Source organism: Panthera onca, chromosome B2, assembly GCF_046562875.1.
Source record: "Panthera onca isolate mPanOnc1 chromosome B2, mPanOnc1 haplotype 2, whole genome shotgun sequence".
NCBI classification, from domain to species: Eukaryota; Metazoa; Chordata; class Mammalia; order Carnivora; family Felidae; genus Panthera; species Panthera onca.
Window position 1 is genome coordinate 89,603,832 of NC_138343.1, and position 4,565 is coordinate 89,608,396.

Here is a 4,565-nt window from a genome sequence, read left to right on the forward strand (position 1 = left end):
ATTTCCAGTGGTTAAAGCTGTGAAGGAATAGGACGTGATTTATTTAATGAATTGTTGAGGCAGTTCCGTGAACACAGCTTTTCTTTAACTTAATTTAAAAAAATTTATTGGGGCCTTCTTTGCAACAAGAATTGATGCACCATAAGATTTCAGGTGAATATTACTACTCCCTGTCCATAATGGCCTCACAGATTACCAGAGGGGATATGTAAATAGGAAATTACAGAACAGTGTACTGTGATAGTATGCATATGTTATCATGCCTTATTGTGGTGCATTCTTTGAACATTGCTGATATTTACTCAGTATTCCCTGGTACTGGTTGTTTACAGCTGGTATCTGTTCTTATTGGTCTGTGTATCTACTTGTATTGGCTAGAACCCCTGCAATACTTAAGTTGTTAAATACATCGTCTCTGCAATAAAGTGCATGGGGAACACCAACTCTGATTATTTATGAATGGAATTCAATAAGACTTCCTGAGATGATTCTTGGACTATCTGAAAGGATGAATAAGAGTTAGCTCAGTAAGGGACAATGTAGGAAGGGAAAGTACCGTAGCTAGTAGGGGATGATGTCTGAGAGTTTCAAGTGTTGGTGAGGATTTGGAGCCCAGAAAAAAACCCTGCTGGTGGGAGTGTAAATTGATATACCACTGTGGAACACGGGGAGGCATTATTTATTACAGTTGAATAGAATACATATTATCCCATGACCCACAAACTTCCCCCAAGATGGGATATACCTAGAGATACACGCTTATATGTACCAGGATGAGTGCTCCTGAGTGTTCACAGAAATGTTTATTTTAAATGTCTTAAGCTGAAAATAGTCAAAATGCCCAGTAACAATGGGATGGATAAACCAATTGTGATATAGTCATACAATGAAATGCTTCACAATACTAGAGGGAACAGATCACAAGTACACAGAGTAACGTGGATGAATCTAATGACTTAAGGTTAGGCAAAAGCAACACTTCATACAGTATGACTACATTTACACGGAATTTAAAAACACAGGCAAAACTAATCTATATTATTAGGGATAGATTTAATCATGGTAAAAATAGAAAGAAAAGCAAAAGAGTGATAAGTGGAAAAGTCAGAAGATGGGAGGCTTTTATGTATGGTTCTGCCAGTTGTATTAACAGTAAAAATTTTAAAAATGCAGTCCAATATCTAATCATATGGTTTGAAGACAATTATCCAAATCTCTGTTCTTTCTTCTTTAGTAATTCTTACCTTATGCTTAATTTTCCTACTTTGCTTCTGTTCTCTTTTATTTGCATCCAGTTACTTCAAACATTAAAAATCAGCTAATATAAATGTTAAATTTGATTGTGATTCTGTTATGCTGAAATTTCGATGTCAAAATATATGCAAAAATCTTGCAAAAGAGCCATTTTCAGGCAAAACAGTTATATATGACTGGCTGAACTCATTGAATAATCTCATACAGAGAAACATATTCACAGTCAGGCACCTCGTGTTGTTTTAAAAACAACAAATGTGGCTATTTGAAAAAGCCAAGATGACTAATTTATTTCAGTTTTCATTCTGTTATTTAGATCATGAAAAACCAATGCTTAATAAAGATTTTGGGGGATACACAAAAATAGTGTTTAATAGGTAAAAATGAACTTTTATGACAATTGCTTTTTAAGCATTTCCACAAGGTCAATAAGGAAAATATGGATTACATATTCAGAATAATAGGTTTGGGCACGTATATGCATTTTTGGAAATGATGATTTAAGTTTAAGACATAGGTAAACATTTTTCAATGAATTATGTATAGCAAAATCTGTTACCTCCCAAATCATTTATGTATTTAAATATCTCTTCTCCAAATATAATCTATAGGTATATGACTCCCTAAGTTTTAGTCAACAGTCATGCTAATAAGTATGTTTCTAAGGCTAATGACCTTGTGTCTAAGATTGGGAGTATAATTGATAAGGCTAAATATTATTTTTTTTTTTAACGTTTAACAAAAAAAATTTTTGCTAAGTCAGAAGGCTCGCCTGTGATCGACAATTCCTAGGCTATTAAAGTTTTAACCCAAATCTCTTCAGCTCCACCTTTCTATCTCCCTATACCTTTTCCTTTATTCAACTCCTGGCTCTTGAATTCTCTGAAGAAGATAGGAACTTCAGAGAGTGGGAAAAGGAGTTATCTGTAAAAGAATACGATGTGTGGAAAGAACCCTGAAAGTAAACTGTAAACTTGAATCTAAAACCTTTGTTCATGTCGTTACAAACTAGACAAGGTAAGAACCCTGTGACCTTGGCAGTTACTGTTTTTCCCCGAGGTCGATTAAAACCTTTATTGAGCATCTCCTGTAAATGTTGCAATTTAAAGTAAAGGCAAATGGGTGTATTTGTAAAAATTCTATACAATTGAAATTTTATGAATCCTTTGGTAATATTTATAAGAAGTTTCTTGCTTTACTAATTCACCTAATTTCCAATTTGAGAAATTCATCCATTGAATAATAAATTCATATCAATGAAAATAACCTTCTTGTCCTTTACCTTGTCTTGTTAGCTGTGGCAGGTAGCTGCCTTCCTTCCCTCTAGGTATATGAACATGAAAAAAGCTAAACATGAAAAGCTACTGTTAATATTTTGTGCTTCATAAGGCTTAGAAAATACCATAATCTTATCTTTCTCATTCTTATTTCTTATTCTTATACCTTAGTAGACACTGCTTGTTAGTTAAATATACAGAAACAAAATATTAATTCACTGATCATTGATAAATATTAGCTATTAGAAATTTTAAGCATTATTTATTTAAATTATGTTCATATTTTAAATATTGTTAGTATTTACATAGAAAGTTTTTTTACAATCTTTCATGCAAAGAATCTCTCAATTCTTTTCTTTTCTTTTTTTAATGTTTATTTATTTATTTAAAATTTTCAACATTTATTCATTTTTGAAAGGCAGAGAGAGACAGAGCGCGAACAGGGGAGGGGCAGAGAGAGAGGGAGACACAGAATCTGAAGCAGGCTCCAGCCTCCAAGCTGTCAACACAGAGCCTGACATGGGGCTTGAACCCACAAACCGTGAGACCATAACCTAAGCTGGAGTTAGACGCTTAACCGGTTGTGCCACCCAGGTGCCCCAAGAATCTCTCAGTTCTTAGGTAACATTTCATTATATCTAAGCGCCATTTCATCCAGGACAACTCCCTCTAATGGTATAATGAAAATCAGTGCTTTCTCTGACTTATTTCACTTAGCATAAAACTTTCTAGGTCTATCCATGTTGCAAATGGCAGGATTTCATTCTTTTTCTAATATTCTATTCTACATGTATACCACATGTTCTTTATCCATTCATCAGTTGGTGGACATTTGGGCTCTTTCCATAATTTGGCTATTGTAGATAATGCTTTAATAACATTGGGGTGCATTTCACTCGTATATGGAATTTAATAAACAAAACAATCATAGGGGGAAAAAAGAGAGGCAAATCAAGAAGCTGACTCCTAACTATAGAGAATAAACTGATGGTTACCAGAGGGGAGGTGGGTGAGGGGATGGGTGAAATAGGAATGGGGATTCAGTAGGGCACTTGTCGTGATGAGCACCGGGTATTGTATATGTAAGTGTTGAATCACTAAATTATGCACATGAAACTAACATTGCACTCTATGTTAACTAACTGGAATTTAAATAAAAATTTAAAAAAAGAAAACCAGTGTTAAATAAGATTAACTTAATAAATACTCCTTTGCAGAAAACTATCTACATTATCTCTATCAACCCTCATGGTACCTCTGGAGTGAACCCATCCACCCAGGTATTACATGACAGTACTTCCCCCTTGAAATTTCTAGGCATAAAACTATTTTTCATTTACTAAATTGCAAGTTTTCACGCTTATTTGAAATATAACTCCAGAAAACTGGTCCTAAATAGTTGAAGACATCTTTTTGTAGGAAGATTTTCTTCTTAAGAAAAAAAAAAAAGGAAATTTATGCTTGTGAGGTTGGTGTTGAGAGAAGACTGACAGTGTCAGTTAATGTATTCTGATTCACATTGTTCATCTATATACACTGACATCTTCATACATACACAATTTATTCATGATGGGTAGGACAAGCAAATGGAGGAATGAATATAAAGGAAATTAGATGTTTTTTTTAAAGAAAAAGAGTGTTAAGAAGTCTGAAAAGTGATAAGAAAACGTACATGGCAAAGAAGAGCATGATGTAGAGAATAAATCAAAAGAACAGATGATGAGTTTACTTACATTGCAGCCATATTTCACACAAGTTTGATTATTTAAAAAAAAAATCCTAACATAATAATCCTCAACTATTTTTCAATGAACATAATCATGTTGATGGGATTAAGTGGCTCTAATGAGCCAGCTTTATGGCTACTTGTCTCATGACTACTTTCAAGTTAAATATCAAGAAAAAATTATATGGGGAAAAATCCTGCTGCTAATACCTAGCAAAATTAATAAGGATGTTTCAATAGCCATAAAGCACAAAAAGTAACACTTACATTTACCTGCTATACCCCTGCTCCATACCCCCCACACTGAT